This window comes from Ambystoma mexicanum, chromosome 5q (assembly GCF_040938575.1).
Source record: "Ambystoma mexicanum isolate Mex_15411 chromosome 5q, UKY_AmexF1_1, whole genome shotgun sequence".
Taxonomy (NCBI): Eukaryota; Metazoa; Chordata; class Amphibia; order Caudata; family Ambystomatidae; genus Ambystoma; species Ambystoma mexicanum.
In genome coordinates this window covers 781,026,589-781,044,451 of record NC_090933.1, presented here as the reverse complement: position 1 = coordinate 781,044,451, position 17,863 = coordinate 781,026,589, and the positions used below count along the sequence as shown (strand labels likewise).

General features: G+C 44.8%; 1 protein-coding gene across 13 annotated transcripts in view; it reads left to right on the top strand.

Annotated features, from left to right (window-relative positions):
* Window positions 1–17,863, top strand: part of PAG1 (phosphoprotein membrane anchor with glycosphingolipid microdomains 1) — an 846,294-nt gene that overhangs the window by 653,231 nt on the left and 175,200 nt on the right. The window lies entirely within an intron of this gene.

Here is a 17,863-nt window from a genome sequence, read left to right as displayed (position 1 = left end):
GAAGCACATCCCCCAACCCTCCACCCCCCGCAGTTCTATCATTTGATGTATTCAGGACTATACTTAAATCCCACAATGTATTTGGCAGAATTGAAAGGTGTGGATTAAAACGGAAATGCGAATAACTAGTGTATGTTTTAGTTATGTCGGAGAACAATTACTCTGACTTGATCGCCGAAGCCATCTGGCCGTGTCCTTCTACTTCATGTGTTCTGTCTCTTTGCACTGAACTTTTTAATTTCTTTAATTTCAATGAAAACCCTTCACTTATGGCATGATGCCATGTGTAATGTGGCAATGGCTGTGACGTCTTTATCCCATGCTAATGCTTGAGCGATATGTAGTCGCGTGTTAACCTTCTGCACAGTGTCTGGTACTTGAGGCCCGAGGCCCCCTGGTCTGGAGTCTCGTGCAGTGGTGTAGATTGGCACCTTTTCAGCGGGCGATTTCTGCATGCATTGTGTGCAAATACCAGATCAGCCCCAAGGCATCAAGCTAATGGCCGTGTTTGTAGGCCAACTTTTAAAGACCAGAGCCCATGGTCCCAACTACTAACTGGACGCAGTGAAACCCCCCAACGCATGTTCATGACCTGGAGACAGATCTCCCAAATCCTGCATGATACCAGTACCCAGTATGGTGCCCTCTATCTAGGCCTAAGGTCACTTTGCAGCAGTGGTGTGGTGTTTCAGGGTAGGCAAGGTTTTAAAAAATGGTCTAGATTATAGAACTGCATAATACTGACATGGCCGCTAATATCACTCAGATATGATTACTTGCCATGCAAGCCTTGTCCCTCCTTCTGTGATCAGGTTGGCACTGGGCTGTGACATCCCTATTAATCAGGATGACCTGCAGTCGGGCTCAAATGGGCCAAGGTGGACTGCGCTTTTCATAGCTCTTTTTCAGCGGTTGAAGATCAAATCCTGCCAGCCGCATATTAAGGCTTTTTTAATTTATTTTTTAGTTATAATACATTACACAGATTGTAAACCACACCAATGCTGATGCATGTAGAGATCCCTTGCTATTCTGTCTATGCTGTGGATTGAGCATGCCAGCTGATGGCAGTTACTCAAGGTGTTACTTGTGAAGCTGCTTGTGGTACGCTTGCTATTCTTGCTTCCTTTAGAAGCGCAAACCCCTGCACGCTATTATTCTGTAACTCTGACCAAACAGTGCATATCGCGGACAGAACAGTAGTTGTGTGGGCTTTCCCTTTAGTGTTCAGCAGTTTTCGGGGAATCTGGTTGCGGCGTGATACAGTGGCAGGGTTCTAGCTGCCTGGTACTGTAACTTTCCTTGTGTCATCAGTTGGCCACTGTGAACAGTGGTTTCACCCGACTTTTGTCCTACATCTTCCCCCTTTTCTCACCATTGACTTCACTGGCTGGAGTTATGGGAGCTGTTTGTACAGCCTTTGTCTCGCCAAATGCTTTGGACTGCAATTTCCATTGGCCTTAGCCAGCCGAGTCAATGGGGATGGATCAAGGAAGTTGTTGTCCAATGCGTCTGGAGACCCACAACTCGCTAGTGTACGCCCTGATGTTTAGTAATGGCCAATGATGTTCTCTTTTTTTGATTTCCTATTGGTCTGGACACCTCCCAGCTGTTGTGCTCACAGAGAAGTACAATATTTGTCTTTCTTCGTATAAATTGGTTCACCAGGAATGCCTATCCAAGAACATAAACAAAAAGACATACATAAAGGAGTCTCTTTAATCAATGCGGTGTCGGGTCAAAGGGGCAGAGGATTTAGTGGAACGTGTATTGGACTGAGATGGATGCGAGGGGCCTTGCCCAATGAAAGGCCAGGGAGAGGTGGACACTGACATAGGCACGTGGAGATGCAAAGGGGGCCCTGCAATCATCCGCGCATCCGCGAGAGTTGATTTACATTGTACGGGAAGTGCTCAGTCTGAACTCTTGGGAATTTTGTGTGGACAAAGGATCGAAACATATTCCTCGGAATAAGCCTTAGAGATGTTTTGCTGTTCGACCAATCATGTTGCCCAACAGTGTTTCACAAAATGTGGGCCATCTGACTGAGAGGATTTGAGATACTAACATACTTTGATGTCAGCGACCTGACCCTGTCAAGGGTAGATGGGCGACCCCCACTTAAACTGGGACAGGAGGCCTACTAGGGTGTCTGTAAGAACCATGCCTGCCCCAGAGGCGGGGTGAGGAATTGGGAGGGCCCCAGTCTCTCTCCACTCCACATGCATGCCAGTTTTCTCTATTCCTTTTCAAGAATACTGCATCCAGAGATCCTTGCGATGGAGGACGGAACAGTCAGCCCAACTGCGGGAAATGAGGGAAATGAGGCAGCAAACCCCAGGATTCTGGAACATTGCTTGCGGCAGACAGGCAATTGGGACGCTCATCTGCCATGAGACACAAACTCTGAAACTGAGGCTTGCCAGAGCAGGCAGCCATTGCAAAATGCTGACGCATCCAGGGGGTGGGGCTACAGGAGCACTTTATAGTTTCCCATCTCTATAACCCGGCCCTGGGGGACATTGAAACAGAGATTGGCCCAGGGAACCAGCTGAGGTTGAGAGCACATGGAAGAGGGAGGTGGGGGGGAGGATAAAAGGGGACAGGAAGTATTGGTGAATGTGGGTTGTTTGGGTGAGGTCAAGGGAGAAGACAGACTGAGAGACCAGACAGAGGAAGGATAGTGGAACAGAGCGTGTAAGGAAATTGCAGATGGCGTGTGCAATGTGAGGTATTGGTTGGTAAGAGAAAGTGGTACTTGGGTGTGAATGCGTGTATGGTGAGTTCCACTCCTGACAATATATGTGAGGGGCCAGAAATGAAAGGTGGGCACAAAGTTGTAATGTTCTCATTGTCAGATATTTTTATTAAACAGAAATGGGTTGGATAAACACCTCTCTATCCCTATCCTAAGGAGAGTTTCGTTACATAGGAAACTAAAACTAAAGAGCCAGTCTGTGTCAAGTTGTTAGAAACGTATTAATTGTCCGTTTGTCCAAAACATTCTAATCTGACCCTCACACTACAAATAAACAACTAAGGGTGTAAGGAAATGTTTCTGATTTACGTTTAGCAAAAAGTGTTCATGATCAAAGTAAATAGGTAAATCCAGCAGAAAAGTATTTTCCAAAGAGAAACACTTGGATCCAGAGCATGATACCTTTCCCCAGGATATTTAGGTAGGATGGCAAGTGTTTCTCTCTATCAGTGTCTAGCTATTGCAAACGTGTCTTTGTTCAACAATTCCTTTGATACTTTATACTAGGTTCAGAAAGTTCTTGTGCAAACAATATATACCATAACATTCCACACGTCCTTGATTTCTTTGTACTGGGTTGACAAAAGTTCTTAATCATACGAGAGATTCCACGTTATGCTTTCTTTAACTTCTTTTGTACTTTGGTGGATTGCCTGTGTTTCTTTACCAGGAATCCTCTTGTGAGCTCTTCAGATCTCCTGCTATACTCTCCTGCCACATATCTTGCCACAATGTTAAGTCTTTGTACAACTATCAAAGCCTGGTGTATTTGCTTCCAGGAGGACTACCAGTATATGCTTTTCAGATTACCTAATATACTTCTCTACCAGGTATTTTTGTAACATGGTTACATTTCCTTCTACAACTTTGGTGGACCCCCTGTTATACTCTCCTGCCAGGAATACTCTTATGGGTTCTTCAGATTCCCTGATGTGCTCCCCTGCCAAGTATCCTCCCAGATTTTTAATGTTCTCAATCAGTTTCAAAATGCTTTTTATTTTTGGTTGCCAGGACTTTTTATTGACTTCCTTGATCCCCTGGTGTACTTCTCTACCAGGTATCGTGCCACAGTGCTATACATCTTTATACACCTTTGGTAGATTATCATGGTTTATTTCCTGGCAGGAATCATTCTCCGGCGTCCTGTAGATCCCCTGGTTTACTTCTCAGCCAGGTATCTGCCCCAAATGTCAACTTCCTGGTATAATCCTCTCAACAGGACTTATCAGTTTCACTGGTCCTTTCAATATGCCACAGTTGTATCAATTTTGCTGTGTTTCTATTTATTTCCTTAAGGTAACATGTGCTGCAATATTCCCTACATTAACATCTCCTACATAGGGACTTGTTCAAGTTTAGTTGCTGCACTTTATCTTCTCGGTATTAAAATATTCTTAATTCATCCCCAAGCTTGCATGCCCGTCGGTACGCCTGAGCTCCCCAATGGCTCTGGGCAAACTCACTGGTAGTTAGCAGAGTTCTGACCTGTGGCTTGCTTCTGCAGTGAAGCTTCCTCCCTGAGACAGCCTCCTACACAATGTAGACCCTTCTCCAGCGTTTCTGGCAACTGCACGCTCACCCACCGGCTTCCTTCTGTGACTCAGACCGGAGAATGCGGCATCCCGGCACAACCTTACCTCCAGGAGCTCCACTGCTGCTCCTGGTGCTCAGTGTCTCTGGTATTCCTGTGTGGATGTGCCTGTTTTCCTTCTCATAACTTTCTCTGGCACAGTCCTTCCCTGTTTCACCTTGAGATTGAGGATGGATGCCATTTTTAAATGTCCAATACACTTGTGGTATAGTCGAATGACTAGTCTGCACATTAGGGATTGGGTTTCTCTCAATCTGCATGAACTCCTTCCTCTTCTTCCTCGTCTCAGTACTTGAGGCATTATGGGAGCTGTAGTTCATAGATGTCATGGGAATTTCCAAAATGAAGTTGTTTAGAAATCTTACTTCGGGAAACATCAGAAACAGCAGATGTGATATGTGGGTTGTAAATGTTGGAGGTACAATTGGAACTTTGTCTAGAGTGACCTAAAGGAAAGGGTTTGGGGGTTTTACAATAATGGGGTGGTGTGGGATGACAACAAGCCATCAAGAATTTGGATAATATAAAATCTTCAGTGCGAAGGGGAAAATGCTGGGTCTCGTCTGGTTTAGTCACCACCTTCCCTTGACAGCTGCCTCTGTCATGTGATCCTCCCTTATATATCCACCCACAGGATCAGATAGCGACTGCCTTCCCCTGGCCACAGGGGATGAGGTCACTGCCAGGGAATTAGTGAGGGCTCCATCAGATTCATCACAACTATGTGTTAATTCAACAGGGAGAGCAGTGCTTCTTTATTCCGCTATGGTAGGAGTGAATGAACAGCACCACGTGTGTGTGGTGTGCAGCCCAGATCGCGGCCAAGAAGTTATGTTCTCAAAAGATGTTATCGCTGTGGAAGTCACTTGGCAAATAATAAAGAATGCATGGCGATACACATTACTTGTCGTGACTGTGGCCTAAAAGGACATCCTGCTCATTGCTGCAAAACATGTGGTGGAACTCCTGGACAAATAAGGGAAATGTATGAATAGGAGCATGATGCTGAAGAAGAAATAGGTAGAGAAATTGTATGATCGGTGCACTGTGTGGCGGGCAGGGTGAAATGAAAGAAACCACTTACTCCGGTTTTAGTTAATAACATTCAAGTGCCTATGTTACTTGATAGTGGCAGAGATTAGTGCACAGCTATAGCAAGACGCTTTCGGTTGTTGTACTTTAGAACAATTTAGGATTAAAACCTATGCATACAGAGATGTTCCAATTGATATTGTTGGACAACTTGAAGTGGAGTTGCGATTCACAGGATGCGGAGTGCAGGGCACGGTATATGTTGCCAGGAAATGGGATGAACTGCTCTCCTGGGATGAGCAAGGGAAACTGGCCATTAGACTGGATCCGTGTCATTCTGAACAGGCTTTGGTGGGACCTGAGGCAGCGGTTGGTACGAGCACAAAAATGACATCGGTGTTTCTACATGGTTTCCAGAGGTGTTTGAGAAGAAGTTGGGCTGCTTGAAAAGTTTTGCTCATAAAATGAGGAATGAACCTGTCCCAGTTTCAGAAAAGTGCAGGTGATACCGTTACACTTGAGAAAAGAGGTGGACGTAGAATTGAAGATGATGTAGGCCGAAGCAGTTATTGAGAGCTAAGAGGCTTCAGAATGGGTCAGCCCAATTGTTGTGGTGCGGCAGCCCAATGGATCTGTGAGATTATGCGTCAACCTCGGATGTCTTAATACAAATATAGTGGCCGAGAAGTTCCCGATTTCAAGAATTGACGATTTATTGGCAAGAGTTTCAGGAGCGCAGATGTTTTTGCTGTTGGACCTTGGACTCTGGTGACCTTATGGCATTCATCACTCCTTTTGGTTTATTTTGATGTAAAAGGATGCCATTTGGCCTAGAGTCCGTGGCTAGTATTTTTCAAAAGACATTGCATAAGTTGTTGGGGGATGAGAGTGCAGTACTATTTTATCAGGATGATGTATTGGTGTGTATTGCAACAGTGGAGGAACATGATAAAAGGTTGAAGCGGCTGCTGGAGAGTCTTAAGGAGGCAGGGCTTACCAATGCCTTTGAGAAATGTAAATTCAGATCAAATATGGTCACGTATTGGGGCATGAGAATACCAAGGAGGGTATTAAACCGAAACATGATGCTGTAGAGGCAATTAAGAAGAGGCCGGAATTAAAAAGTATGAATGAGGTGGCAGCATTCCTTGGGTTGGTGGAAATTTGCAGTACATTTGTGAGAGGTCTGGCAGGACTGAGAATATGCAAAGATTGATGAGAAAAAGTGTTTCAGCGGAATGAGTTATGGGAGATGGAATTTGAGGATGTGAAGCAAAATGTGCTGCAGGCTCCAGTGTTGACCAATTTTTTGGAGAATAGGGAAACTCTTGTATACACGGATGCAAATGATACAGGTTTGGGATCTGTCCTAATGCAACAAGGTCAGAAGCTGCTTACTGTTGCTTTTGCAGCGAGAATTTTTAAATAACCGGAAAGGTATTCACTGGTGCAACGTGAGGCACTTGCTTGAGTGTGGGCGGTGAGCAAGTTTAAAACAGACCTGTGGGGAAGGGACTTCAGAGTTAGGATGGACCAGAAGCCACTGGTGAGCATTTTCAATGAAGGTGGATTGGAGGGAGTATAGGGTTTGTAGTTTAAATTTGAACATGTACAGGGAAGGGGCAACATGGTTGCGGATGCTCTGTCAAGGGCAGCAATTACATCGGTGATGGAGGAGGAAGAGGTAAGTGTGGCGTATAAGGAGGTGGAAGGAATATTTCAAGTTCAGGAGCGTGTGAAGTACAAGGAGTGGGATGAGGCTTGTACTCATTTGTATTTGTTTATTATTTGTAAAGCGCACACCGCCCTCAGGCATTTTGGCGCTGAATTTAATATGGTTACAGTAAGTGCAGTACAGCGAATTACCGCCTTGGTATACAATGGGCCAGGTAAGTGCAGGAGGCTTCTTGTGCCAGGGCAGGAATTACATACATATGAGCCGTAGTAGGTATAAGGCCGGTAGAAGAGTCAAATAGGTGGTTTACCAGCATGGCACCTGCCCCATGTTGCAGGGAGGCTGCATAAACAGGTACAAGAGTCAAGCCATCCGTGGTCCGGTAGTGGACAGGGAGTATACCGGGGCCTTAGGATTGGGCCTTTGGGAGAGTGCCGGCCAAGCCTGCCGGCAAGCACATTGACTGTTAAATGTGCTGCTACAGCCAGTAGGAGCTCAGCACTGATGGTTAGAATGCGGCTGCCATCTTGGAAAGGCAGCTCGCAGCACGATGTACAATGAAAACAAAACAATCCAGGCGAGCGTATCTCGGCCGCAATGATCTTTCTGCTTCTTGTAGTGGAAGTGCTACAGTAGCCATCAAGTGAATAGTAGATAGTAATAGTAAAGATACAAGCATACGAATGCAAATCAGCAGGGGCCCAGTGGGGGCTTACCTATTACACTGTGAAGTGGCGTGCGGCTCCAGGGATCCCCCGATGTAATGGATGAGGCATCGGAGAGGCTCGCAGTTGCTGCATGGTGAAGTGAAGGAAGTTCAGTGAAAGAAGCGTAGAGATGGCCGGCCAAGCCTTCCCGGCAAGCACATTGGCTGTTAAATGTGCTGCTACAGCCAGTTGTGTTGTGTCTATTGTGTATCAAACGGTGGTGCAATTGATGCAGAATAGTTGGAGAGTGACAGAAGTGACGATGGAAGTGAAGAGGTACCAGAAGGTTTGTGATGAATTGAGTTTGCTGTATGGATATTTTTGTAGAGAACGTTGCTTGCTTGTTCCGGTTCAGATGAGGGAGACATTGATGATGTTGGGTCACCAAGGGCACTTGGGTGTGGATAGGATAAAGGCACCAATTGGAGCTGATTTCTGGTGGCCTGAAATGGGTAAGGAGTGTATGGGAGCGGAAAAAAGATTGAAAGTTTTTACACCTCCAATGAAGATTCGTGCGGTGCCCAAAGTGCTTTGGGATGCGATTGTCTTAGATCTTTTGGGGACATTCATTATAAGAGGTGCAAGGGACACTCTTTTGGTAGTGATGGACCTACTATCAAAATGTCTGGAGGTGTGTGTATTAAGGGATGTGAGTTTGAAGAGTATAGTAAGGTATTTTGAACCATTGCTCGGCAGAGAGGTTTGTCCCAAGAAATATTTGTCGGAAAAAGAACCACAGTTGGAACTAGTTCAGAACATTTAGAGAGGTACAATGTGCAGCAAGTTGCCATAGCACTTTATCACCCACAAGGGAATGGTGGTGTGGCAAGGTTTAACCGTACTTTGATGATGTTATAAGGCTAGCAGTGGCTACAGGTGGAGACTAGATTAGGGCGGTGAAGGAGAGGATTTTCCAGTACTGCTTAGCACCTCATGCAGTGATGGGGGCATTACTATTTGAATTGTTGAGGGGCAGGAAGCCCAATTCACATTTGTGTCCTAGTTGGATGAGAAGGTCAAGAGGTGGCAGTGTTGATGTGAACAAAGTGTGGGATTGAATTTTGCAGAGTGAAATGAAGAGCAAAGGTAGATTTGATGAGAAGAAGTCATTGAGAGAAGTACAGGTGAATCCAGGTGATTTAATCAAAATCAAATTGCCAGGCAAAGTAAAGAAGGGCGAGTTGAGATTCTCAGAAAGAAGGGAGGTGGTCATAGATCTGGGTGCTTCCATCTTGGTAAAAGGTGGAAGCCTATGGAGTAAAGAAAGGGTGGCTGTGATGAAGAAGGGATGTATTGGAAATATTCAGTGGAAGGAAGGGAGGTGTTAGAGCATCGTCACGTTCTGGGTCAGCTGAGTGACATCACAGCTGAGTGGGGCATGGAATCTTGGCGATGGAATGTGGTGGTGACAGGGATTCGATGTTGGGCGGTTGGAAAGGATTTGCCAAGAGGGAGGTCGCTTATGAACCCTAAAACATAGATTGAGAAGAATAAACTAAAGTTAAAATATTCACCTGATGTGCCGGTCATGCCTTTTATGGTGATAATACATGGGATCTCGGGGGGGAATCCAGCAGAAGAACTGCAGCTACAACAGAAGAGGCAATCGGGAATGAGTGTGTCATACGAAACAGAGAGATGGGGGTTAACAGGAGAGGGCGAGCAAGGGAAACGGCACCTATTGTTAGTGGGGGACCATGAGAAGAGGAGGGGGGCACTTGGTGTGTGTGCCAGTGAGGGCAGGGAAGAGGTTTCAAATGTTTTGCATTTTCTGAATAACCGCAGGTATACCGAGGGATAACGGCCCTTATGGGTAGTTCATTGCCGCTGATAACCGCTAGCATGGGAAAATTGATTTTATTTTTAAATGGGGAAATGGAGTCCAATTAAGAATGTATAGTGGCTAGTGGACCACTAAGAAACCTATTGGTGCAACATGTGAAGGGGCTGTGGCTTTTGCCACTGGTCTTGGCTAGTTGGCCCCAGAGAAACCTATTGGTGGAACATGGACAGTGGCCATGCCGAAGGCTATGTCTAGTGGGCCCTGAAGAAACTATAGTATAACAAAACCCAGGAAATTCAGTGAAGAATCTTTACTTTGGAGAAAGTTAAGGTGATCAGATTTAATATGTGATGGCATCATTGTGGTCATGTGCTGTCCAGGATCTGTCATCCAGGTGGCCAGGACACAGCCATCACTATTGGATCCAGTTCCTGTGGGTGGATCAGTGAGGGAGGATCACCTGGATGGGGGGGTCCTTGGCGAGTGGGAGTGGGACACCAAGTGAGATGCAGTATTCCCCCTTCTTCCGACACCTTTTCCCCATTCTAACACATATGATGATCTAAAACACTGACCCCCCCCAGCCGCCCTTTTTCTGCACGAACACTTTCACATCACACGGAAGACACCGGACTAACACTAGAGCCGTTTATCAGACATGTCTCAATGCAAGGCTCAGGCAAGGTCAGGCAAATGACTTGAATCACACACACCTGATGGCCCTTTCCCTTCCACACATGGAGAAAAGGTGGAGCACAACAGCACAGTACGAGCAAGGCATACAGCAAAATGTGAGAGCTAACTCAGCACAGTAGTTCAAATGGAGAAGAAAGACTGCACAGACGGAGACGAGTGGAGAGGCGACCTTGTCCTTTCCGACCAAGGCCCGTGAAGCCTCCTCTTAGCGAATGATAAGTCTGCGAACAATAGCCAGTGTGTGTTGCAGCAGATGTCTACGGTACATGAGACCCTCCTCTGCTGATTGCCAAACTGAGGGGAGATGCTTGTCTCGATGGTACCAAACCTGACTCCAAGGAGAAGGAAAACAAAGCTGTTCCTCACAATCAGTGAGTCGAAGGAAGAGCCGATAAAGAAACCGAACTGTGTTGAACAAAAGTAGCAAAGTGGCTATTTGAACTTTGAACAAACAAAGAACTGTGTTATTTGAACTGTGGCAGGAAAACCAGCAGAGCATAGTCAGGCACCAAGTGGGTGCATGCTCGTGGTGACTACTCTATTGATGAAACGACAGATAGCAGAAGGCCGTAGGAGAGCTGTCAAGATGGGTCAAAGTGGTCATACAGGAGGTGAAGCAAAATCCTTGTACAGTCGAAAGCCTTTGACCTAAGAACTATAATGAAAGCAAGGGAAGTGAATCCCGCATGTTGAAAAATAGCACATGAATTGTGTTTTGTGGAAATTCGCAAGAGTGAACCCGGACTAGGGATGCTAATGAAAAGGGGCAGAGTCTAAAAAGTTCCATGAGGAATAGGTGGTAAAGTCGGCGAGAGTGAACCCAGAAGACGGCCGCTGACAACCAGGGCCGAAGCAGAAAGAAATGGTTTAAGATTGGTGAAAGTGCAGAGTATTGCAGGACAAGGGGAAGGAAGGGTCCCCCTTGTCATTTTGGGACTGAGCCCACCCGAGGGAGATCCAGGGGTGGAAAGTCACCACCCAGATTTCACTAAGAAAGGAACTGCTTTGTTAAGTTGGGGAAGATGACTTGTGAGAGGTCTGCGTCCAGAAGAGGGGCACCCAGAGGTGAATCCATCACCCAAAGCATTTGTTGAACAGAACTGTGGGTTTGATTGTGGAAACTATAAGGCCATCGAGGGCATATTTGAAAGAGACTTTAATCCATCAGAGAACCATGATAGCTGCTTTGGAACTGTTCACTCGTGCTGGGAAGGCTCAAGCTGTGCTGTGCTCCAAATTCCCAACTTGTCCAGTGATAAAAACGCTGGGAAGGGAGACCTCGAAGGCAATCACATCCTAACTTATTATTTGTGAACACTTTTTCTTTATTTGAATACCCTATCCCATGTTATTTTGTATTTAGCGTAAGGAATTGGCAATATGTTTTTCTAGTATAGGCCCTTCATTTTGACACAACGCCACTGGGACTGCCTTATTTGTATTTGATGGTTGACGCTTGCTCCCACCTTAGATTTAGGTTTAGCTTGGGCGTTTTTCCACCATGCATTAATAGTTCAATACACACCCTTGAACTTTGATCACTTGTCTGTGTTTACTGTTGCCAGCATGAGTTCCTTACAGTCCATAGTTAAGGTGGACTCAAAATGGGATTGCTGAATTTCAGGGGGTCTGTTGTGTTTAATCTGATCACCTTAACTCTCTTTTAACGAAGGTCCTTTTTTACTGAATATGTATATATTCAATGAAAAAACCTTAGTTAAGGTGCAGTTAATTTGTGCAGATTTAACTCAATAAAACACTTGAAATTCAGAGGATGTGGGAAGTCATGACCAATTTAACTCTGCACCCTGCTATTGATGTCCCCCAAAATGCCATTTTGTATATCATTGTGAATTCCTTATCTTATAATATGCACGTGCTCATGGGCTTTGCAACGGGAACACGTTGAGTTAAGCTTGTTTTGACTTCCCACATCTGCTGAATTTCAAGGGTTTTGTTCCATTAAATCTGCACAACTTAACTGCACCTGAACTCTTGTCAAAATAAAAAGGGCCTATACTAAAAAAACAAATATTTGCCAATCCTTAGGCTAAATTACAAGAGAGTGTGGGTTAATGTTCAGAAGAAAAGAAAGAAGCGTTCACAAAATGATAAGTCGAAATGGTATGCCTGGGTCTCCATTCCCCACGTTTTAAGCGTGGGACAAGGCGGGACTTCCGAGCTCAGCACACTCCTTGGCCTCACAGTTCCAGTTCAGCAATATCAAAACCTTCAGAGGCTAAGTCTCTTTCCTGCAAGTCTCTTGCTTTAGAAGGCCTGCTGATTCCAAATGACAAACAAGCAAAAGTTCTCTCTGTGATCTTGCAGCTTGGGCAATTGCTCTTCGCCTCGGGATCTCCCTCTGCCGAAATCAGAAAGCGTTGGTTTCCCTTCCACTAGCTTTCCTTTGGCAACAGGTCAGATACTTTCGATTGTAGAAAGGATTTGACGTAACACTTACAGGACAACTCTGAGGCCTCACGCCACCCTTTCCTAGTGCCTTCTGGTTCTTGTATTTTCTTTAAAAGGTCCTGGTCAGAGTTTTTCAAATGAGCATCCTCTTGGTGCTGGACCCCTCTGCACCTGAACCTCAATGGGCTTTCTTTAAAGTTCAAACACATATACAAGGTTGTTCCCTTTCGGATTCCTTGTGTTCAAAATGTGGCTACTTGCAAACATGGGCTAAACACAGTTCGGTTTGCTTTCAGCTTCTTCCGACTCACTGGCAGTGCTGAACCAGTTGGCTTCTTTGTTCTCCGGAGTCAAGGATAGTACCACGGTAGCCAGCTTACCTCTCCGCCTGAGTTATTAAAGCGGGAGGCCCCCGTGTCCAATTGACATCTGCTGCTCCGCACGCCAACTGTTATTCACGTTTTTAAGATTTCCCTTTAGAAGGCTTCGCAAGACTGAGGTGAAAAGGGCAAGGGCAGTTTCCCCTTCGTTGTCCTTCCGGGTCTCACCAACTTTCTTCTCCATTTGAACTGCCGGTTTGGTGTCTGTCTCCTCCCGCATTCGGCCTTGCTCCTAGTGTGCTTTCATGTTCTGCCTTTTATCCCTGTGGGGAAGGTAAAGGGCCCTAAGGTGTGCGTGATTATTCTCAATAGCCTGACTCTGCCCGACCTGTGTGTTGAGACATGTCAGGTAAACGGCTCTGGTGTTAGTCTGTTGTCTCTTACAGTGTAACAAAGTGTTTGAAATATCCTACAGGATAGGATGGGGAAAAGGTGTTACATGGAAGGGGATACCGCATCTGAAACCTCGGTGTCCCACTTCCACTCCCCAAAGACCCCTCACCCAGATGATCCTCCCCCACTAGTCCACCCCCAGGAACAGGATCCAATAGTGATGGCCGTGTCCTGGCCACCTAGACGACAGATCCTCGGGAACTAGCGGGTGAGGCACCTTCAGGTTTCTCACAGTGGACAAAAACTTTGCCCATAGCCACTCTGCATGTCTTTTGGGCCCACTAGCCAGGGCCTTTGGCCCTAGCCAATGAGCATGGCCTTCAGCCTTTCCCACTGTATCTTTTTAAACCACTATCTTTCTTTCCCGCTCACTAGCCATGGCCTTTGCCCGTGAGCTTTGCAATGTGCGACAAACCTTTTGTTTACAAAATATCAGGCAGATCTATAGTGCCAGTCAAAAGTTATTAGCTATTCAATTTTCAGGTTTCCCGTGTAACTTGATACTCAGCTTAACTTCTGAGATGTTTGACTCCACTCCAATAAATGATAGGAAGGGGCAGAGAATTTTTGTTTAAGTTGGTGAGGTTTTTATTTTCTGTGAGTTGTGTGGACACATACTGGGAAAAAATGAGGGTGTAGTGGAATTTTCAGGGGAGGAGGTAGTAACCGCAGAAGAGGGGGTACTAAAGGAGGAGGAGGCGATACTATTGGAAGAGGAGGTGGTGGGAAGAAGATAGGAAGTGGAAACAGTGGAAGGACCAACAGCTGAGTAAGAAGATAATAACTCCTTAACAAGAAAGCATAGGAAGGTACATGGAGGCTAGCTTGGACCAAGACAGGCTGAGGAGTTAGGTGCAGAAATGAGAAGCAGACAAGGATGGCAGAGGAGTAGTCTGGGTAGTGGGGTTCGGGCCTTGAGACCTCGCAACCAATGAAATGACGTGCCCACAGGCAGCAGCAACGAATCCTTGAACCTCCTTTCCCTGACAGATACTGCAGGTATACCACACATCTGATGCTCAACGTCTGACGAAAGGGTTCTGCAACGCCTGAGAAACCTGCAGTGCCACTAGGAAGCAATCTGTTATCACCCCAAGTGTGAGTGATGGGGTGTTGGTTTCGTCGTTCTTCACATTGTAAGATTATTTACCTTTTTGGCAACACCCTATCCAAGAAAGCTTAAAATCCCACCCCTCAAAGAGGATTTGCACAATCAGAATTTGTATTTCAGGTTTCTGTTCCCCATACCATGTAACAGACCCACCCCCACACTCCATTTTGTTTTTAAAATAAAGTGACATCAAAATAAAGTGATATGTGATGTCCCACTTTGCATTACATCGGGACTGTACCCAAGCTCACTCTAAACCAGATCTAATGGTTAACGTTGATGTAAGTGTATGCTCAAAAATTGTCATTGATTTTAATTTGCTGAGAAGCTGTCACATACATTTTCATCGGAGAATTATTTATACTTTCATCCCATATCCATGCTGAAACCAAAGGTGAATTGGTGCACAGAGTAAAGCTTTAACTAAAATGGTTTATTCAAGTTTTAAGTCCTATTTAAAGGGGTTCACTGTCAAGCTGATTTGAATCTAAAATGTTAGACATAGTTTTTGACAAGCTAATGGCTCCTAGAACAGGCATAGACATTGCTTGACTGAAAGACTTGGGTTTCTCAGGATTTCTGTTGCTTCTGGAATAATGTGACTGTGGAACCAATCAATGTCACTATTTTTAAGGAATCCCGTTCAACCTCGCAGCACCATGGGTCAATGTGTAATTACTTTGGCTATGACGGGCACCCAGCATAGAATCTGGTGCTCTGCATTCAACTTGAGATGTCTAAAGCTTCAAGAGATCCCAAATTGTCAGAAACAGGCCTCATACAATGATGCTTCCAACGGTTTCAGTTTTAACTCTAATTTGCTAAAAGCACATACACCTTGTACAATATTCCCTTTTTCAGTGATAACATGCTCTAAACAGGGCTTCTACAAATACTTTTAAATAGTACCTGGGATTTAAGTAATGATAAAGGAAAGAGTTTAAATAATCTTAGGGCATAGGCACTCCCTTTTTGTTCGTCTTTCAAAGGCTGTGGACAGGTAAGGGCATTTCTGTCATGCAAGCTCTCCCTTCGGTCCATGCACCTGCTCCAAAATCCCTCTCCGGTCAGCTTGTCCTGCTTAGGGGCAGGCCTCTGCGTTCAGCCCAATCTGGATCAATGTAGCACTCTTTAAAGATGGTTCCCTATCAGCTGCATCCTGTTGGAATCCTTTCTGTTTTTTCCCTTTCGCAGAACCCTGTCGGATGGTCCCTCTCACTTCTCAGTTTTCCTGAAGATGTCCCTTGTTTATATTCGATTGAGCTTAAATACCAAACAAACGCTGCTTTTAAGGGGAAAGTGAGTACAACTGATTCCTATTGGTCTGTGTATTTGATTGGTCTCTAGACCCAAGGGTCAATGACAATAAGGCAAGGTCCAGTATCATTTTGCAACCCAATCTGTTACCTACATCTCATGTTTCCTAGACTAAACATAGGGATCGGCTCCATTACAGTACACATTTGAATAGCCATTTGGACTTTGGAATGCCATTCGCTTTGGACTTAATACACTTCAAGACCTTGAGCTTAACTGAGCATTCAAGATTGTTTGGACAGCTTTGCCTTTTATAGATTTCCATTAATTACACAATTAACCTATCAAGCAATTAGATGACAATTTAGGAATAGTCCATACATACAATTGAAATCTGTGTATTTTGGACATGCGATCATATTATTTATGACAGCATCTATTTTCACTATGAATTAATTTGGCAATTGGGCTTTTCAACTGCACACTGACCTGTGTGCCACCCAAATAATTCTACAACACATTGGCTTTAACTAAACTTTTTGCTGTGAACGTTTCCATTAATTCTCGGCGTTTCCTGAACAAGGGTAGGCTCTCCTTGAGAAAAAGATCATTTACAGAACACTGCTTTCCAAATGAAATAAATTATTGATTTAGGCTGTGCATATTACAATATAGTTGAAGATGCATCACTTACATTTTCGGTAGACATATTCCTACGTACACCTAATATGTACATGAAATTATTCACATTTTTGTAGCCCCATCTTTACCTTTTTACATTCATATATTTTAATGCATGTTCTATTCTGTGGCAAAAAAAACAACTACGCCCTTTTGTTAACTTGTGAATCATAAAAAATTGTGAACGGTCCTTCAAGAATGTTCAGTCTTGTGTGCATCCCGCATGGGCCTACAGCGTGCGTGCATGCTTGTCATAATGAAAGATTTACTACAGAGGAACTACTTGGATGCAACGCTTTCCTTAGTGTGGGGTGGTACAGGCTGTAACTTGCAGTTACTGTTGGGTGTATATATATTGTTTTCTAAAACCTCATAGAGGTACACCTTTCAGCCCACTCATCCTTTTCTCACATCTCATGTTCATATTAAAAAATGCAAATAAAGAAATTGAAGTCTTGCCTTTACAAACAGCAGAACAATGTAACCCAACACAGGAGAGAGAGGCTCGTATATGGTTTTTCCATGACCATGGAAGTGGATTGTGGGGCGGAGTGCCACAAGTCTGGATATTTGGACACTGAAAGAGTTCTGAATGGGTTGAGTCTAAGAAGCAGGCTGGGTGTAACCTGAAGATCACATTTTCGGATCCTGACAAGCTAGCTCCACCTTTTTATCCTGGTGTGTGGTTTTATATAATGGATACTACCTGTGCTTCTCTGTGTGAAAAAGAATGGGAGTAGGCCGAAAAAAGCCTTTTTTGATTTCTTAATAACTTTTGAACAGTCCGGCAAACATTTTTGGGGACAATGTCATCCACATTCGTCAAGCGAGTCATTATCAGCAATAGCATTTTGGGAAAAGTCAATTGTTACGAAGTGACTCTCATACCTTCTTATGGTTGACTTGCCAGGTTTATTAACAACTTCAAAAGTATCTTTACAGGCGGTCATTTAAGTTACATAAAGGACATTGAAGGGCATTAACACTGGCAGCCCATCACCCAGGCAGGGGGTTCACCAACTGACCAGGGCTGGAACCTTCACTCACACATTCCAACACTCAGACATCAACACTCCACATGACATCACAACATTCCTGCTCACCCAGTCAAGACATATACAACACATCTCCCCCCCTTTACATTAACACACTGCGCACACTAGGCACTACACACAACACATCTCCCATGCTTGCAACTAATCACAACATGCAAAACACCACGGGACACACCTCCACTCATACCAACACACCCCATCCACACAGACTCATATGATCAGGGCAGGCACACTGCATGTGCTCAAACACTCATGACTCTAAACTTATCCCAGTGCACTGGCCAGGCACACTGAGACCAGCAACTAAATACAGGCACACTCTGGACCCTGAA